The 22,104-nt window shown below is 34.2% G+C and overlaps 1 protein-coding gene across 7 annotated transcripts in view; it reads right to left on the bottom strand.

Moving 5' to 3' along the window:
- The window catches only part of LOC126758779 (F-actin-monooxygenase Mical), a 92,673-nt gene that overhangs the window by 54,652 nt on the left and 15,917 nt on the right, over positions 1–22,104 (bottom strand). For 5 of the 7 annotated variants that reach the window (XR_007666888.1, XR_007666886.1, XR_007666885.1 and 2 more), the window contains one exon: positions 1,989–2,126. The exons of 1 other annotated variant lie outside the window; for it this stretch is intronic. The gene's annotated coding sequence lies outside the window, so the exon portion shown is untranslated. Of the gene's footprint in view, positions 1–1,988; positions 2,127–20,149; positions 20,399–22,104 lie in introns of those variants that run through there. One more of the 7 variants, XR_007666890.1, reaches the window with a different exon arrangement.

Genomic DNA, 22,104 nt, shown 5'->3' with positions numbered 1-22,104 from the left:
CGCTGAACTCGTGCACTCGCTTTGTTTCGTCAGATAGGATTTGTTTACATCCCCATTTCAACTAATAAAGCAACGAGTAGAGCAACTGCTGAAAGCCTGCACTAAATGAATAAAGAAACGAGTTCACAACAGTGCTGGTAAACGGCAGTAACGAGACAAGAAAGTAAAATCAGACTTTTACATTTAATAACGTGTTTGTGTTAAGCTTGCAAAAGGAGGATTGCATGCTGGGGGAAAGGAAACTTGCTGGCTAAAGACTGTTTGTCGTTCAACTGGATTCGAACAGCTGACTAGTGCAGACAGCAAATATACATATGTAAGTTTATATGTGCATTTGTAAACAAAGCAAAAGCAAACACCACTACAAATAGAAGCAGACGTTGGACATTGTTAACGCCGCATTGGTGCGTGACAGCGGCAACTGACAGCTCGGCGTTGATTGAATTGAACGGAGACCCCCGCATATTGCGATAGTTGTTGGCATAAGTAAAATGTGTTTGTCCTTTGGAAACAACCGAAAATAGTGTAGATGCCATTGAAATTGGGGTTGTTGCAATTGAAATTTTCGCTTCCAAATGCACAAATAAACAGAAGCAAATAAATTTACATACATACGTATATGTGTATGAGCGTTCCTTTTTGGATTGACAGAGTACACAAATGTTGCTTATTGACTTGCAATGCTTATTTATGTGCGTTTGTTTGCGTATAGAAGTCTGCCTAATTTCCCAAGATGGCCAACGAACGACAACAGCGACTGCTTAGTCAATACACAAACCAAAATCCATAAATTTCCAGCAGCACAGCAGCAATGCGTAATCAAAAAAAAAAAACAAAAACGTAAAATGAAACAACAACGATAACAATGAGGCAATGCACTCGCAGACGTGACAGCAATGAATTGGTGTTGCCATTGCCGATATGTATGAAGAAATCGATTGCGTACGCGGGACGCTGCCTCTCATGCGCTCAATGAAGATACAGTGATTTCAAAAAGTTTGCATCCAATTATTTATTTTGGAAGTATGGAGTGCTGTTGGGATGTTAAAGAAGTTGCAATTGGAGATGTTGCGTGCACTGTTATAATATTCCTGTTACACAATACAACAATTTAGCATACGATAGTGTACCTTCAAGAAGCTTTTATAAGCAATTAAAGAATTATCTTTGTAGTATTTCTGAATCTTTACGGGTTTACAATTACTAGTGTAATATTCGGTGAAGAAAAAATAAACCGACAGCTTCAGTTTGTGATATTTAATAAAGAAAAAATATATTTTATGAAGACCTGTATATTGATTTTGATCGTTAATTTGAATAGTAGGTACCTACTTATGTACATATGTATATGCTATAGTGATCTGGGATTATAGCTTTGCCTTGGTCAATTAATATCTTGAATATATCATGTTAATGCAAGAACTTGATTTTAATCCACACCCACATAAGTATATTTTATAGTGGTCTGATATTGGCGGCTCCGAAAAATGAGCAGCTTCTTCGCGAGATAACCTGAGAGACAAGTTCGCAGATGGTTAAATTGACATAGCTCGTCACGTCCTTTATATACAACGCTGTAGTTATCTACTTTTATGTCATACTGTAAAATTATTGCAACCTGCCAACGAACGTTCAACAGCCACAAGGCAACCACCATCGACCAATACCACTTGACTTGCGTTGCAAGTGAGGTGAAAAATTGTGATTTTTACGCACAATGACGTGAGGCAAACGCGAATGTTGAGGCAACTGTGCAAACTTGGAGACTTTCCGCGCAGTTCGGCTTACACAGTGAGCTCACATAAATAGTATGCAGACAAGCACGCATGGAACTATGCGCAATTTTGCTGTCAGGAAATTTCATTTTCATTTTGTTTAGCTTTTATTTTCATTACTACGCACACTTTCGCACACGCTCAGATGGAGGTCTAATATATGCTATCGGTTTGTATATGTATGTGCAACATTGTTTATATATTTATACTTACATCTATGCCGGTGTGTGTACACTTTTATTGACCTGCTGCGTTGCATGTGGCAAGCAACTGGCCTGCCACTTGGCGCACTCGCACAATCTCTGCTCTCAAAGCGCTTATGCACGGCTATCAGCGTGTATGAATGGATTTCTGAAATGGAAATTTTAAGGTTGACCATGAATTTGCAACACGACAGCAGTAGCAAAGACTAAAAATAAGTTTTATGAAAAATAAAGTAGATAAGCAACAACACCAAACAGTACATTGACAACAGACGGAGAAAGTGTGATATGCGTCTAATCACCATATTACGCCAGTTGGTGGATAATTTGTGCAAGCAGCTAACACGGTTGGAAACCAATTTATTGGGAGGGAGGGAAGGAGCACAAAGTGACGGCTGGCAGCTTCTCAGAATTTGTGCCACGATTTGTAGTTTCAGTTGCACAGTTTAACATTAACTGGACGAAGCCGCCAGTGTTGCCTCTAAATGAGGCGAAAAAGAAAACACTTGTGTCTCAAATGACAAACGGAGAAAAGCGTAGCCAACTCGACATTAGAAGCAAAAAAAACTAAATATTTTTGCGCTTATTTGGAATTAAATGCTGGATTTATTGGTTTATATTTCTATAAAATCAATAAGATTTGAGTTTTTTTTTTTTTTAATTTTTTGTCATGCATTTGCTTATTGTTGTTCTCTTCGCTTTGTGGCAGCCATAAATGGTTTCGACGGAATGGCATTGTGCGAACAGCGAATGACTGCGTCAAAATGCCATAATCGTCAATACGTCGGAAATGTGCGGTTTGACGTTTATTCATAAATATTCTGCCATACAATGCTACATACATATATATGCGTATGCATTTCGCACTCAAGCACTTACTGAATACTTTTTATTTGCATAGCGCATAGCACATCCGCTCCAAGCTGCTTCAGTGTTTTCTTTGAACAATGCATTTCACTTCCATGCACTCCTTAGAATATTTTTGCAATGTATATAAAGATTTATGTATTTGTATATCTAGAGTGGGTGTGTGTTCTATTCATACCAAGAAGAAAATATTAGCGAAAAATTTTAAGGGGTTACATGGCTTTCCTCGAGTAAAAAACAGACTTTCTACAACAATTTTTTTCTCATATAAAAAATTAAATATTTTATGGGAATTTTTCATTGCTACAACACTATTAACAAAGAAATACTGAAATTTTTGGTAAAAGCTATTCTATACTCGACCATTGCGACGCCATTTCCGGCGACCCCTCGGAAAAAAGATGCGCCTGAGTTGGCAGGATAACTTCTTTCAGGATCATCTAAAGTGAAAAAATCTTGTTTTCGTTAAAACCTTAATTTAGAACTTGGAAGAAGGAGAAAAAAACTGAAAATTCAATTTTTTGCAGAAATTAAAAATAAAAATTAAAATTTCAGTGAAAATTTCGCGATTTTTTTTAAATAGTTGTAATCGAAAAAAAATCCTTCATTTCATTTCAAGTATTTAAGAATTGTAACTCAAAGAGCTGTGTAAAATTTCATGAAGACCGGTTGACCAGCTTTCGAGAAATCTTGCCAACCGACTTCAAAAACACAGTTTCGAGAAAAACGCGTTTAAAGATGGCGCACTTAGCCTAGCTAGTCTCGAGCACACAAGTTCTCAAGGCTGTATCTCTGAAACTATTACTCAAATCAACTTGAAAATTTAGGACAATATTCCAGAGGTGCTGTAGAATTTAATAAGGCAATAAAAAAATTCGATTTTTTGAAACACGTAAACCCATGCAACCCTTTAATTTTTCAATCCGTTATTTCGGCTTAGAAATTTTAAAACAATTTTTAAATAAATTTTTCGGGATTACAAAATAAAAATAAAAAATTTATTTAGATAATAGTGCAATTATCTTTTTAATGCATTATTTGCAGCACTGCATATAGAAGCACATGATCAAAATTATGTAACCCGACACATAAACATATAAATACATACATATTTAGCTGTTCTCAAGGTAGCTGCACTTAAATAAAAAAACTGTATTCCAAAACACTGATTTCATATTCTTGTTTGGAGAACAAAATCAGAACTACACATATTCACCGGCACCGACTGACGATCATTTGTTCAACATGTGCACTGATAGTCAATTACTTCGAACAATTCTTAATTAAAAAACGCAAAAATCAGAATAATAATGAAAAAAATAAATAAATAGGTGTGCAAATAGCATGGCAAATTGGCTTCTTCAAGGCGAGATCACACACAATCGATCGTGCGCGCAAGGAAAACACTTTTCATTTACACACATAAACTTACACAAATACACATATGTACACACGGACGTACATATTACATAAAGTAATTATCGTTAATTTTCTTTGTTATTGTTGTTGCGGGTAATTTGGTGGCCAATGCAATTGTTGTTTCTTCTGCTCACTTTGTGTTCAGCTTGCGTAACATAAATTTGTCTAATGTACGTGTGTATGTGCATGTTTTTGCTTGTATGAAGTACAAATGCGATTGATTGCAACAATAGCAATTGTGTTGATAAAAATTGAAAGCTAACAGGTGAAACTCGCGAAAGCATATTTGTTTTTGTAATGTGTGTCAATGTCACGTATACGACACGGCTTACTCGCAGCTGCCCAAGCGCTGCGGCAATGCATTTTACAACTTAAAGTTCTTAGGTAGAAAATAAAATGTTAACGGTTAATCAAAGATCAGGTCACATTGTTTGTATAACGGAGTTTTGTTGACATAAAGCACACAAGAATTGCTTGAAGTAAACAGCAAGCAAATAAATTTTATTTAAAAATCATTTCATCACTCAAATGCATCAAGCGAACAGGATTAAATTTCACTTTCAACGCCACTGAAATATCGCCATTTGTACTCAGCACTTTTGTTGTACAACGAGTAATGGTATTGCCACTGCGGCGTACACTATTACTCCCTCTCACTATGTTATTTACACAACACGCTGCTTATCGCTGTCAATTGTCAGTTTGTGGAATGACAGCAACGCCCCACCACCACCAAGGGACAGCACTTCCATATAAGTAGGATTACGCAAAGAAGTTTGTACATGCATTTGTATAGACAAATACTTAGTTGCTTATTTCTTCTTTAATTAGTAAGTTGAAGCAGAGTGAGCATTAAATTGATAGAATTCTGTCAGCGTGACATTACAGCTGGAATTTACACATATTCACGGCGGTGCCACTGACTCACTAATTCAAGTGGCCATGACGTTAAAATGAATAACAAGATTAAGTGTTGCTTTCTACTGCTTATTATGATGAGATTAATGGAGCGAGTCAATTTATTATAAGTAAAAATGTGCAAATATATAGTGGTGACAACAGGAAATTGTTGATCGATTGCTCAAAAGCAACGATTATTGATTGCATCAAAGAAATTGACAAGACGAGAATGACATTTTTAACTGTTGTTTGGATTATGAAAGTAAATTGATACAAAATTAAATTAGGATAGTTTAGATAGTTTTATTAAATGCAAAGATAAAACATACATACATTGGGACAAAAAAGCATCCGAAAATTGTTATTAAGTTCCTCGGGTAAATGATATTGCTAAAAAGTGTACAATGTCAATCAGTTTGTTTACAGCAGCTGCTTAAGTCGGTACACCTCCGTAGTGTGTTGCGATATTTACAATGAATAAAAATATCGATTTGTCTCAAATTTTATGTTTCTGACCAAATTTCGTGTGCGGAATCGTAGAGTAGGTAAGTGATCCAAAGCATAAGCCTACGAGTGGTACAAAACCTTCAAAGACGGTCGAAAGATCGTTGAAGACACGTTTCGTTTTGGACGACTTTCGACCTCTTCAATTGATGAAAATATTAAAAAAGTGAAGGAGATGGTGCTGGAAAATCGTCAAGCAAGTGTTAGAGAGATGGCAAGAGACATCGATCGCGAGTCCGTTCAAATGATTTTGGTGGAGATTTTGGGTATGAAACGCGTTCTTACTCGACTTGTCCCGATAAAGCTAATTTTGCTTTAATTAGCACTGTAAACAATTCACTTTAGACATGCTTGATCATGCGAATCCCGAAACCATATTCATCGAGAGCATTATAACTGCCGATGACAAATGGGTTCATAAGTCTGATATGCAAACAAGTCAACAATCATTGGAATGGAGGGGAAAAAAACCAAAAATCAAGGCTCATTGACTTTTCGGTAATCGTGGTTTGGTATGTCATGAATTTGTTCCGAAGAGACAAACAAAAATTATGAGTTCTATTTGCCCGTAATGAGGTGTTTGCGTGAAAACGGCCGGAGTTGTCGAAGAACAGTTCATGGAGTCTACACGATGATAATGCACCATCGCAGCGAGTCGCGATTGTGACCGAATTTAAAGCCAAAAACGCAATGAATACCATCGACCAGCCACCGTTCTCACCAGATTTTGCTGCGTGTGATTTTTCTTGTTCCCCAAATTGAAACTGGCGATTCGTGGAGCCCGTTTTCAATCGATCGAAGAGATAAAACGAAATTCGCTGAAGGAGTTAGAGGCCATCCAAAAAAGTGGTTATATAAAGTGTTTCGAGGACTGAAAAAATCGTAGGCACAAGTGTATTACATCTGGTGGGTATAACTTTGAAGGCGATAAAATAAATATTGATGAATAATTAAATATTTTGCGTTTCATTTACAATTTCCGGGTACTTTTTTGTCAGAATTAATGAGTAAACTTTTTTTCAGTAATCAACTCGACTTTATCTTATTTTTTATGTCTATATCATAGAGAGTATGCTCTTAAATTCCTTTTCGCCTTTCCAACTTGGCCTGATTTCTTGCTGAGCAAGCGCCAAATTTTAAATAAAAAGGCAATAAGTTATAAGGGCCAATTATAATAAAAATTTATGCATATTGGACTCAAAGTTTACATACACACATATTTTTGTACCGACTACAGTGCTGTGTTTCACTTGAGGTGGTAGAGATTAGACTAAAAAAAAAAAAAAAAAGTGCAAAAAAAATGGATTTTAATTATAGTGGTCAAAAAAGGTGTCAAAAATTTTTACTTTTTATTGATTCGGATGGAAGATGAGATGCTTTTTCACGCCTAGTTTTCGCACGTTAGCTCCCTTTTCGTAGACCAGGTCACATATATCTTCTCGAAAATTATTTCAGGACCAGCACCAGGTGTTACAACAACAACAAATTCATTTACATATATACATACATATAAAGCAAGAAGGCGAGGCCGTAGAATTAGCTCAAGAGTAGATTGCGGTTAATAAACATAACAATGCAAGTAAGTTACAGCAACACAACAAAATTCCTACATAATTGATTAAAGTACAAACACCGAAATGCTTGTGTTTTAACCGCTAATTGTGTAATTTTTTAACATCTCAAAACTTGTTTTGTGCCTGTGTTGGTGTACAAATAATTGTGTTAAACTGGTAAACATTAATTGTTAACGGCAAGTAATTATTTTTGATGTTGGCGAAATGCACATGTGTGTGTGTGTATTGCTTACAACAATTTTAAGTTTATTTCAACACCAACAGACGTAAGTATGTATGTATGTAGATATAAAGCATATCAAATATTGGTGTGTGTGTATTTTCCTTAAGCTTAAAGGGGATTTCACTCAATTTTTCGCGTAGTCTCGATGGTTCAACAATAATTGTCGAGACGCACGCTATGCCCAGGCAGGCAATCGGCTGCCCAGCTAAACTTGATAGCAATACTTGTATTTCTAATATATACACATACATACATATGTATCTGACTAAGCACCGCTCTCTGTACACACTACGTACATACATATACATATGTATTTTTATGTATAGTATGTAAAAATATCTAGATATTTTTATGCAAAAGTATGAATGTGTGCATATTATGCGATAGTTAAGCGGGCGGGCAACATTCATTCAACCATTTGAGATACTGAACGCTGAACAGCTGAAGCATAAAAATTCTTGAATTTAGAAAAAATTATGTATGAATGTAAGTATCATAAACAGACACACACAAACATAACACTAATACACAGAATACTAAAAATTAAAAGTTATAAGGCAAAGACCACATGTGCGTCGGCGTGCGGCAGAACGAATATATGGAATGGTATGTACGTGGCGTGTCAGTTTGTGGGTTCGAGTCATGCTGCCGGCAACCGCACTTCAGATAGGAGCATATGTATGTATGTATGTATGTATGCTTACGGCAGTCACTGATACCGTGAACCGTTGCATGTGGTCATGTGCCACGAAACGCTATGCGGTGCGCTATGATTTACCACATAATATTATTATCATAAGTGTTAGTGGCTGTATGTGCATATGCAGTTTAGTAATTGTTAATAGTTAAAGAATTTCAGCGAATATATGAGAGAATACAAGCATATGTACATGCGTACATACATATATGCACATAATTGCAATGAGGAAGTGTTGCTTAGGCACTGGGTCATAACTATTAAAGCATACATACATACAGTATGTATATGTACATGTATATGTAACATTAGTCAAGACAACTTTTCAAAATAAAAATTTTTTTGAACTTTTTTTTCAACTCTTCAACCCCATCAAATGTTAGTGATTGACAAACAAAAAATCCTCCCTCAAGCCAGGCGCTGTAGCTTAACTCTAAGGGGTCGCTATTTATTTTTTTAGGTTCCCATACATTTAACATAGGGATTTTCGTTTTTTCATTCAAACTAAAATATTACCAACTAATTTTCGTTTCTCAGAAATAACCATCACATATTCATTAAGTTGGCTTTTCAAACTTTAAAAATTCCCGCGACAAAATTTAATTAAATTTGATTTCTGAGATTATATTATTACCTTAAGCAGTAATCCATGTTAAATTTCGTGAATATATCTTGCCAAATGTGAAAGTTTCCCATACAAGCCCTTGATTCCGATCGTTCGGTTTGTATGGCAGCTATAAGCTATAGTTAACCGATCTGAACAATTTCTTCGGAGATTACATTGTTGCCTTAGAAAATAATCTATACCAAATTTCGTGAATATATCTTGTCAAATGCAAAAGTTTTCCATACAAGAACTTCTTACCGATCGTTCAGTTTGTATGGCAACTATATGTTATAGTGGTCCGATATCGGCAGTTCCGACAAATGAGCAGCTTGTTGAAGAGAAAATGACGGTTGCAAAATTTTAAAACGATATCTTAAAAACTCAGGGACTAGTTCGTATATAACAGACGGACAGACAGACATGGCTAAATCGACTCAGCTCAACACACTGATCATTTATACTTATAGGGTCTCCGACGCTTCCTTCTGGGTGTTACAAACTTCGTGGCAAACTTAATATACCCAGTTCAGGGTATAAAAATCTGCTTCTGTACATAGCTTTGCAACAACTCTTTTTTTACTGATATTCATTGAAATCTATACTTTTACCGAATAAAAGTATACACCCATACTATGTACTTGCTTTCCGAAAAATTATGTTTCATGCCTACGCTCAAAGGCACATGTCTAAACAAAGCAAAAAAAAAAAAAACATTTAATACTTTTTCGAATTAGGTCGACACACAGCACGCGAGAATTGGGTAAATGAACTTGATGACCACACCACAAGTGAACACAATCACAAAAAATAAAAACAAACCAAGCATTTTTGAGCAAAATCCGCGCAAAAAGATTGCTGCACAATACGAAAATCATTCATATAACACATATGTATGTACATATGCAGATAATCATAGATACATATGCGATATGTATGTCATACACTCACATTAATATTCTACATGAATTAACACCAGCGGCAGCACGTTGTACAAAGAAGCGAATTTTATTGCTTTTGACAAAATGAAATTGCTATAAAATTTCGGTTCTAAGTACCAAATATTGTGACACATAGCGACATTTTTAATGGAGATACTTCGCTAATAGACTCATGCATATACGACATGCTCGCAAATACTATGAAACAAAATTGAAATTGTTGACGAGATTTTCCGCAAATTACGCAGCCATCATTGTTTGAATTTGAGAAAAAAAACTTTATTGCATTTATGTCACACAAGATATTTTTATACACGCTATGATGATGATAAATGATATGCATCTTACTAACATATAGCAGATACTAAAATATACCGTATGTATGTCGGTAAAAATGGAAGCAATATTTCTCTCCACACTACACAGTTCAGCTAGATCTTGCTCTTCAAAATGAGACGTATTTTGGCATGAGAAATTAGAAATATAATAAGAATGGGAGTTGTGTCTTATAAGTGATGTCATTTTCACTTTATATAGTTGGGTATATTTACTTAGTGATTTGATAATTCCAGAGCCAAACTGTTTAAAGGACTAGATTGAAATTACTGTAATAAAAACAACTTTTTGAAACGCGAAAAGTCGGAAACTTTGTAGTTTGCTATTACCCGGTAATTTGCTATAAATAAATAGGTTTTAAGCGAAGATTTCAACTCAAACGTGCAGCGTGCTCCATTGAAACAGAGACAGTTTGAGATGATTTTTATCACTCAAAGAAGTTGGAACTAATAACATTTTTTCTTGGACGATTTTTTAGAAGAAATTTTGTTCTTAATTTCGAAAATGAATTCGGATGATAATCCCGCTTACTCCCCATATAACGGTACTGTTAAAAACTACTAATAGCGCGTTAAATCAATACTAATTACGCCAGAGACATTAAATTTTACCTTAGAGATGGTATGAGAGAACTTTACGGGAGCCGGTGTGAACGACGGGCGTGGCACCGCCCCCTTTTTGATTAAATTCCATATCTCGGGGGCGACCGACCGCTTTTGACTAAACTTAGTACGTAACATTCTTCTCATATTTCTATGTCAAAGTACGAAATCGGACTACAACCACGCTTCTTTCCCATACTTGTATAACACAGTTTTAAAGTATGCCACCTTATGACTAAAAATTTCTCAAATCCAATCAAAACTGTTCAAGCTCCCAAATACTGGAAATGTAGACTCCAGTATCTATTGTTGACGTTTTGCCGAAAATATCGGACAATGTATGGAGTATACAATTGAAATTCAGACAGAATCTTTTCCAGGAAATAGTATCTCTGTGTATCTAAAAAGGGTTGAATCGGGTCAATACTTTCCTGAGCTCCCATATATCTAATATAAAGATTTTCGAACTTCCGGGTGACTTTATACTATATATATCGGCCAATATTTGAGTTATCTCAAGGAAAATGATAGAGCGTGTTCTACTCATAACAGTGTATATTTGTGCCTAAAATTGATAAAATTGGAGGAAAACTTGAACTAGCCCCCATATAACTAATAACAGGATTTTCGAACATCCGGCTGATTTTACTCCATGTGATTGGTGATTTTATGTAAGGTATCTCAATAGAACCCAGGGAAATTTTTTTAGTATCTGGCATGATAATAGTTAATAGATAAAATCGGGTCAAAACTCCCCCAACTCCTATATACTAGATATGCATAATGATTTTCGTTTTTCTAATAAACCTTATGCCGAATATGACGGGCATAGTATGAGTTATATAGAGTATATATACATACATATATACAAAATTGCTTGGATTCCGATCCTCTGGTTGACATTTTACACCTTAAGGCATTTCCCTGGCTTTGATCCCTGAAAGTTGCAAGAGTATAAAATGTGCGGTTGCATCCGAACTTAGCCCTTTCTTACTTGCTGTTTTTGAATTTAAAATAGTTTCTGCTTAAAATCTTCCTCACCGCCAGACAGCTATTTTCAGAGGTCCTCTTGAAGATCTGCTACGGAATCGAGGGAATCAAAAAGTTTTCAAATAAATCATCGATTATTACATTAAAATATATTTTAATACCTTTTTGATTATATATTAAATGAACAGCCTCTTCAAAAAATAAACGTTTTATTTCCTGTTGGTTTTAGACCACCTAAAAAAGGTGAAATAAGGTGTTAATCATGCCAACTGAAGCACTTGCAAAATGGACAATAAACCTTTTAACCAAACCACGAGCACAAGACAAGAACAGCTGTGGCAGATTTCATTCAAGTGCGTGTTGGTGAAGTGCGCATGCGCAATAACATAAAAGTATGTTTGTTAGACAATTTTTGTACAAGCTTGCTAAAAAAAGTGTATGAAAAAAATGCAATTTGAGCGCTTCGTTACACAATGAACTCAATAAACATTGTGTGGCAAAAAAGATGTGAACAAAAAGTTGCAATAAAAATTTCATTTGAGTCAATCAATGGAAAACTCATAATCTGTTATGAGCGGTGGCATTGTGCACAGTGTAAGTGTGCATTTAGTGGTGTGAATTGTGTGTTTAAGTGCGTGAAAATAACTGGAGCAAAAAGTTTGAAACACAAAGCCAGCAATGAACATAAAATGTGCAAATATTTCAACACAAAAACTATTGGAATAATTAAAGCTCAATTAGGTACACATACAAACGCACAAACAAACCGACAGGCATACGGTAAAATTCACAAATCACACAGTTATCGCTTCGCTTTGATAGGTAGATTTATCTGCTCCATACAACGCTTTGCCAAGTATGCACAAAGATAGCAACAAAATTATAATTGGCAAAAATAATACTGGAATATACTATATACACACCTAAAAATGCTTGTGTGTAGGTGTCAATGTATGTTTGATAATTACAAAACAATCATGGGTATCACAGATAGCTAAATATACTCACATGATTCGTAGATATATTAGTATAGATGTACATACATAGCGAAGTGTGCTTCGTTTATTAGGAAATTGTTATAATATTTTCTTTATTACGGTTAATTTGCTAATATTATTCATAGAAATTATTTCAAGATATCCAAATATGTCCAAAAAGTATTATTAACAATCATTGGTCAATAAAACAACCGGCATCTCTTTTCAAAATAGTTCCAACTGTCTTGTAAAAACTTTTAGATTAACACCAACTATCTTAAAACAAGAAATATTGGGTAGTCGAAAAAGTATTTTCGTATTTTGCCAATAGATCTTGCACTCGTATGGTGAGATTTTATGCTCCATTTCATAATTCAATACGGGGAAGTTGAAAAAAGTTACAGCTGTTCGAAAATTAGTGAAAATATTGGAGAAATTCGCTATGTTTTGAAATGTTTGTATAAAAAGGGAAGAATGCCAGGCAAGCCACCAATGAAATTTGTGCAGTTTACAGAGACGATGCTGTATCAATTCGTGTAGCACAACAATGGTTCGCTCGTTTCAGTTCTGGAAATTTCGATGTGAAAGACGCATCTCGCTCTGGTCAAACTATCGTTGAAAAAGTGGATAAAATTATGGAAAAGATTGACCATAACCGTCACATAAGCAGCCAAGACATCGCTAAGGAACGTAACATTCATCGTCAAACGGTTTTAAACCAATGAAATCCAACCATTTCTGAAGCGAATGGTAACAGGAGACGAAAAGTGGATCAAATACGACAATAATATGCGAAAAAGATCATGGTCCAAGCGTAGTGAAGCTCAACAAATGCTCGCAAAGCCAGAATTGACGCCTCGAAAGCTTATGCTGAGTGTTTGGTGGGATTGGAAAGGAATCATCCAGCCTGGTCGAAACACATTAAATCAGGTCAAAAATTTAGGTTATGTTAACAATTTTCTTTGATTATGGAGACGTGGTGGAATCCGAATTCGTTCCGACCGGCCAAACTGTCAACAAGGAGTACTATTTGTGTTTACGCGTGGTTTGCGGGAAGTGTATTGAGACCAAGGGAGATAACTTTGAGGAGGACTGTATAAACTTTAAAGAATAAACTAAGAGTTTAAAATTATGCGCACAGTCTTACTATTTTTGCAAATAGTAGTATAGGTTCGATCTGAACGATTTACGTTTTTATTTTGATCGTATAGTGGTCCAATCTGAACAATTTATGCGGGCATTACAGCGTTGTCATGGGCATGGCCTATTCAAAATTTCTTGAAGATATTGTCAAATAAAAAAATTTTCATACAAGGGCTTGGCTTTGATTAATCAGTTTGTATTTGGCAGCTACTATACCCAATCGTGGTCCGATATCGACGGGGCCAACAATTAAGCTGTTTCTTGCAAAAACTGGTGGACTCTTTCGCGTATATACAGACAGTGGGTTAAATCGACTATTGTAAATATTTCATTAGGTTTCCGGCGTTTCCTTTTGGCTAACACAAATTTCATAGTAAACATAATAAAATATGTTCAGGGTATAAAAGTTTTACTTAACTTTTAAAGAAAATGGAATTTAAAATGAAGCAGGATTATTTTAAATTTCAATAAACTCAGTCATGAGATTAAATTCAGAAATTGTATGTTTACTTATTGTTTTCCCTGCCGCCTTTGTTGTACCATATATGTATGTATGTATGTATGTAAATGGTATATTTGGTCTGCACCGTCCATATATGCAAGTATGTATAATATTTTGATTGGCATTCACCGAAAGAATATTATTCTATATTTATTTTTTGTTATTATTTACAAAATATTTTTGGAATGTAATGGAAACGCGTGGGTGGAAAGACAGAAACCAGAACTTCAGCTATTGAAACGCCAAGTGCAAGGTGTTATATTCATGTGTGTTTATCTGCGCAATAAGTTCTGTCAGAAAGCGAACGTGGTTGTTGGGCAGAGTTTGTGCGTTGACACTGGTGGGTTAGCCAGTTGAGAGCGCAAAAGGCAACTTTTCAGCTTGGCTGATTAGCGCAGGTTTTTCTATAATTCTGTACATTTTCTTACGATTGCAACACCTACTCGACTAGTGATTACAATTGTGTTAAAAAAATTTAAAAAAAATTAAAAAAAATTAATAAAATTTATTTTAGCGTTTTCATGATTTAAAATTCTGGTTCCATTACCTTCAGCGCTTAAAGTATTTCTGGATGCTCTATGTGCTTATATAAACGTATGTATTGACTGTATATATGTATCTAAACATGTAAACATACATGACTTTGGGTCCCTTTCAAATTGACTACTCGTGGTCGCGGTGCTGGCGCTGCTCACTACACTGTGACTTTCACAAATGCATTCAAGCAATAAAATAAATAAATATGTGTGTAAAAACATATGTATATGTACCTACACATAGTATGCATGTACATTAAAACACCGGCATAAACGAAACTAAGCGCAAGTTTTTTTTCCCAATAAAAATAATACTCGTACGATCAATGCCAACATTTTCCTATAAACAATCGAAATGAAAAAGCTCCCTTCCAGCTAAATAACAAAAACATACAAACACACTCACATGCATATATACATACATACTTACATACATACATACATATACTATAAACAAACACTAAATGCGGCAGGTAACGTAAGGTTTGTAGAAACATAAATACGTTGGAGGCAATTTAAAAGTAAAATCAAATGTCGAATTTAAAGCTAAATTTTGCCTTTTAATCGCACAGCGTGTGTGTGGCACGAAGTACAATACTCCATCCGACTTCTCGATAAATGCCAATAAATGCAACACTATATTTATATTGAAAAGCATAGCTATGTAAACATATGTATATATGTATGTACATTTGTACAAATGTAGCGCATGGTACGACATGTTACGCTTGCAGTCGCCTCATCATCCACGTCTATGATTTTTACGCGAATCCCCCACACAGACCAAACCAGCGCACTCGCGCCATAACTCATTCGACCGCCTTTTATCGTTTGTGGCAGACAATTTGCGTTTCCTCTGACACCGGAAAAGGGCTCTGTAAACAACTCTTTCATGTTCATGTGTTCTGTTGCTTTTTCACACTTTTTCTTGAATGCAGTAAAAAGCTAAGCCCACTCGAAAGGCGTGCATATCCACGCAACAAAGGTCGTTTATCCTTTATATGGAATATATATCGATACATTCGCTACGAGTACTTTAACTTTACAAATAATGTATGCATGAGTATGTAACTTGATTTCTAGAAAATCAAAAATTAGTTCTTTCATCTTCTAGGAATAAGAAGAGACATGTATGGTTAAAATAGATCGCTCAAAAAATCGATTTTTTAATTAGATTGGCGTTCAACTTGAAAATGATTATCTGTTATGTTCTTCAAACTTTGAAAAATACTGTTGTAAAACGTATGACTTTTACAAGTACTCGTAGGTTAGCTTTTATAGAAACTTTCAATATTAATTTAAATATGAAAACTTTAAAGAGCTCTCTACCGAAAATTTGACGGCAGCGGCAAATTAGGCTCGACGACATTTAATGTCATTTAATGGCATTTTTTTCCTAGAAATCTTGTTATTTTTTTCAAAATGAAAAATAAAATTAATTAGTGACTACAAAAACCAGTCACAAGTTTATTTTTAAGAAAAAAACTGTTGGAAATTATTTGAAATTTAATTTGAAAAAATTGGAGAATTCTCTTTCCGCCACAGGTCTAAGACGATCAAAGAGGACAGTCTTCTAAAGATACTAAATAGAGAATTAGACTAAGCGAATAATCATATCTTATTTGAAAGTGTATTTATATAAACATTTGGAAGTTAAATACGCTGTTACTCCTACTTTAAAAAGCTTATAGTTCCGCTCTCGTTTGAAACCAATAATTTTTCAATCAAAATATTAAATGGCAATTTCGAAAATACATACGTACCATACTCGTATACTATAAGTACATATTAAATAATGTATATGTATGTAAATGAATAACTGTAAATTCAGCTGATTCATTCATTCAAGCGTCGTGCTCTCCCCCATTATGCCAGTCGTGTTTTGGCGCTTTCGCCACCATCCAGCGTATCTGCATGAAGGTTTCATAAAATTAAAGGCCTGGTCTTTGCCTACATATGTATACATACGTAGATACACATATACTGCAACAGAATTATATACAGTATGTATGTATGTATATATACTGTGCGTTTATTGCTTTTCAAATGTGGTGTTTTTTGGTCAAGGTTGGTTGATTGACAAAACGGGGCGGCCGGTCAACAAGCAAATATTTAATTTCTTTGTTGCTTTAAAGGCGGCTCTGCTTGTCGCCATTGGGATATTACATATGTATGTATGTATATAAATATACTATATACTTATCTGTGCATACAAATCTGTTCTTTATCTTTATTTTCATATGAGTATATATGTATAGTAAGTTAGCGTTATGAATGATAGTCATTGAAAACCCGAAATAAAATTCTGTTTGAAGATAATATAAGGCCTTACAAAAACTCAAGCACCTTCTTTAATCAAAGACCTGATTCATAGCTATGTATGTATATTATAGTGATTCAAAAAAAAAAAAATTTTTTTTGATCCACCCTAATATGCATTGATGTTTGACGATGAATATCTCGTAAACGCTTAACTTAATCGAAAAATCATATAAGACCATTTTTATAGAGCAGTAACTTTCCTACAAAACTGTGAGTTTCATCATTCATAATAATTTCCTTTCATTGAGTTATAAAATTCATAAGAAATAAAAAATTTTCCCAAAAATAAACAAACTTTAACTGTTAATATCTTTTAAACGTTTGAGTTTACGAAAAAATCATAATAGACCTTTTTTGTAGAGCATTCAATTTCCTACAAAATCTAAGGAACAATATATTTTTTAAGTATTTGGAAGCGAGATATAAATTTTTCTATCTGATAATAAGAAAAAATAGAAAACTGTATGTAGGAGGACCTTCCCGTTACAATTAAAAACTCATGTTTGGAGAGGCTTTCTTAGAGGTGTCTAGGAACCTATTTTTGCGAGTACCAAACGAAAAAAAAAAATTTTTTTTTTTTGAATCACTCTAATGTATATAGATCTAGGAACAGTTGTTTATATGTATACATTGTATTGGTATCATTTCTTTAGAGAAATATAAACAACAAAACGAAAATTTATGAGAAAGCTATTAAAAATTCCGAAGAAGATAAATAATTTCTCAACTTTAGCCAACTCAAACGAATATTTAGTAAATTTGAAAGCAATTCAAAGGTTAATCGATATCTTATACATTATAAATGGACTTATTTATGTATATATGTATGTATATCAATTTATGTAGATATATATATGTATGTATAATGGCTACATAAAAAAGCAGCAAAACTCAAATTGAAATTTGGTCATTGCCAAATCTTATCTACAAACAATTTATCAAACGAGTACGATTGCGTTTAGTATCAAAAACGTTTACAAATTTTATATGAATATGCGGGCGCCACTATAAACATTTTATAGTTTCTTGACAGACACACATTTTCATTTGAAAAGAAAGGGAATGTCAAGAGAATATTCGTTAACTAAAGAAATTGGTTTTTCAAAAGTAAAGGAAATTTAAGAAAATTTTAGAAATTTAAAATCTAAGATAGTAAAAATTATGGGTTGGTGATTAGAATTTAATCGAGGTTTGCAGTGCGAATTAAAGGGTTACACGGGTTTCATCGGGTAAAAAACAGCATTTTTTCTACATTTTTTTCTCATATAAAAAGTAAAATATTTTATTAGAATTTTTTATTGCTAACAAAGAAATTATGAAATTTTTGGAAAAAAAAATATTTTTAACTCAGCCAAAGCGACGTCATTTCCGGTAACTCCTCGGAAAAAAGATGCGCCTGCGTTGGCAGTATAACTCCTTACAGGATCATCTAAAGTGAAAACATACGTGTTTCAGTTAAAACCTTAACTTAGAACTTGGACGAAGGAAAAAAAACTGAAAATAGAATTTTTGCAAAAATTAAAAAAAAAAATTCAGTGAAAATTTCGCTACTTTTTTTTCAAATAGTTGTAGTCGGAAAATAATTCTTCATTTAGGTTTATAAGAATTGTATCGCAAAGATCTGTTTAAAATTTCATGAAGATCGGTTGAGTAGTTCTCGAGAAATCTTGCCAATCGACTTCAAAAACACAGTTTCGAGAAAAACGCGTTCAAAGACGGCGCACTTAGCCTAGCTAACCTCGAGCGTACAAGTTTTCAAGGCTGTATCAACGAACCTGTTACTCGGAACAACTTCAATTGAAAATTTTGGACAATATTCTAGATGTGTTGTAGAATTTAACAAGACAATAAAAAATTCGATTTTTTGAAACCCGTAAACCCATGTAACCCCTTAAGGTATATTGTGCCTTTGTTACTAATTAAGATGTCATTCGATTTTTCAAACCAATAAGAACATTAAAAATGCCATTATAGGCAATTAAAGAAAATCTTACTTGTGACTCAGGAACCATATTAGCAAATCGAGTTCCAAATTCTTACAGAAGTCTTAAAATATATATAAGTTGGTAATTAAGATTTCTTTGGATTTTCAGTATGCTGAAAACTGTGATCGTAAAAAGTTTTTATTGAGAATCGTTTTCTCAATTTTGAGGATCGTTTTATCGATTTCGCAAAACTTGCAAAAATCCAAACTAATTTCAAATTAAATGTGAATGCAGAACAAAACTGGCCCGCTTAGCAGCTGGAATGCCATTGAGCCAATAACAAAACGGCACGAAGCTGAAAAATTCCCATAAGCTCTGCTGATATAAGGCAGACATTAGACATAATATATAATTATTAAAATGTCCAACAGAATGTACTATGACTGCATTTTGCTACCGTCAATAACAAATTATGAAGTAATCACACAAATACACGCTTTTACATACAAAGGTTCACACAACACACGCCGCTATCTCGCGACGAATTACAGTGTAATTAAACAAATTATAGACCCGTGGGTGTCATTAGATCAGCAATTTCATGAGTAACTACGAGCCGATCGGCTTGCTGACTGACATTCAGCGCGAGCAAGTATCTGCTTAGTCGGTTCATTAAGGCGGTTGCGGGCGGAAAATGAGCTGCGAAATTGTGAATAAATACTTCGGGGAAGTTTAACAAAATTGTTGCAAATAATGCACTTTTTTAATGGTGCCATTTATGCAATTTATTTCGTAGTAAGAAAGTTATAGTTACACATTTATTTAATGTGCTGGGAAATATTTTTCAAAACGTGGCCATATTTTAAACACACCATTGATTTCTTCCTAACAGCTGTTGATACAACAACAATGTAAATATAAGCATGTTTATTGACCTAATTTTTTATGTGCGCACGAAAGTTCTAATTATTATTTTCGCTTTTGGCCTGTAATCATATGATACATTTTAAATTAATTTAAAAAAAATTCAATATATATAGTACATATGTATGTATGTATAGTACATAAGTCGACATTTATCCTCCATAAATCCATACAAGTATATGTACCTGTCTATGCGCTAGCGCTGGTGGTGAGCAGTTCCAATTTTAGGTTATTGCCGGCAAAAGAGTTCATCAGCCGCGCATTGTTGTTATTTGTGTTAAAGTAAAACAAAAAAAAAAATAAAAACAGTATCCGTCTGGCTAATACAGCCCATAAAAGGCTGCACACTGCCGCATGCTGTGGTGTTGTAAAAATAATTGTTTTCCTTTTTTATCTTGTTTCAATATTTCACTTGTCAATTAGCTAAGAGCACGCACACATGCCTTCTACTTAAACAAAAAAAAAAACGAAGAAAAAAACGAAAAACTAAAAATAATAGCGCTGTCTTTTTGGCAGCTTTAAATCTACACATACATACATACATGTATATATATTATAATTTATTTATGTATTACATAAATGCGCGTTCTAATTTCAATTGCAACTAACGCCTTGTAGCCAATTCTTTAAAATTATTTTTTAGCCGCAAAAAATCAACGCGAACACTCTACCCCGCACTTGGAACGTTGCGTTAGCGTATTTTTCGCTCGCACTACACATTTTCTCGCGCACTTTTCATTTTTTAATTTTAGCCATGCAACGCTTTTAATTTTCACTTTGCACCAAGTAGAAGTAAGTGATTCTAAAAGCTGCCAAACTTGCACGCAACACCAACGAGAAATTGCGAGAAAAAAACAAGAACAAATAAGCAACGATAAATTCATCAGATTCCCCGCGAAGAATGTGTTAAACAAAACAATTTAATTTCCATTGATACAGCTGATACCCTACACCCAGCTGCCAGTCAGAATTGTAAACTTTGTAAAAATTATTACGATTTTATTTTAGTTTTATTTTAATTGTTAAACATATATTTGCTATTTTTGTATTTCTATATTTTAGTCTATTACACCAAACATCATAACTCTGTTAATATTTATTTTCAAATTTGTAAAACTTGCATTTTACTGCTTCTGTAGCGTGCTCACAATTCGTTCATCATCAATAGATGAAATAAACATTTTACACTTTTCACACATTTTTATTGCAGCGCCGTGAAGACCGAACTCAGGTATTCAACGAAAGGAACCATGAAACAGCCGTGGAGACTGCTTAATAGCCAATGTTATTATAATTTACGATTCTCTAATAAAATTTAAAACTTAAATTTTCAACATTAAAAAATCGGAAACTAAAAATAACGGCACATTGGACTATGTTAAAGAATGGAATTAAATTCAGAGATGAAGCTTACATTTTATATTAATTTAAATTAAATATAATTTGACGTCACACCGCCTATAGTTTAAAAAAATTTCATATTTAGATAGGTTATACATTTAAAATGAACATACAAAAATTTCCAAAGAATTTTTGAGTTACAGTTACAACGTGTAGCCGCTCAGTTCGATCTGCTCTATCGGATCAGTCGTTCCCACGGCAGTCGGCTCTACGTAACCGGAACAGACCCAGATTTTCTATTCAAACAAGGACAGTCAACTCGGCAGAATTCTGCTGCTATAACAACAACGACATCTGCTCCATCAGTTTATCTTTGAACGCGATTTTCCCAAAACTATATTTTTCACATTTTCTTGAATAATTACCTAAAGACAAATGAACTGATCACCAATTTTTGCTTAGTGTTCATTTTATAACGGGGTTTTCAATAGAGACGCTATAAAAGTAGGCCGATAGTGAGAGCAAACGACGCCATATTTTTAAGGTTTGCCATTTCATCGTGGAAAGATATATGATCCAACAACAAGTCGAAGTTATTAAAATTTACTACCGAAATTCGGAGTCAGTGGTCTCAACTTTTAGAAGCGCTACGTTCAATCTAAGGGCGTCATAATCGTCCTGTCAGATCAACAATTAAGCGTTTAGTTGAAAAATTTTAATTCACAGGCAAAGTACTAAATATTCCTACGCCAGTGAGAAAAAGGGTCGAGAATATTGCTGCCGCTAGCGCATCAATTTA

This window comes from Bactrocera neohumeralis, chromosome 2 (genome assembly GCF_024586455.1).
Source record: "Bactrocera neohumeralis isolate Rockhampton chromosome 2, APGP_CSIRO_Bneo_wtdbg2-racon-allhic-juicebox.fasta_v2, whole genome shotgun sequence".
NCBI classification, from domain to species: Eukaryota; Metazoa; Arthropoda; class Insecta; order Diptera; family Tephritidae; genus Bactrocera; species Bactrocera neohumeralis.
This window is presented reverse-complemented; position numbering and strand designations above follow the sequence as displayed.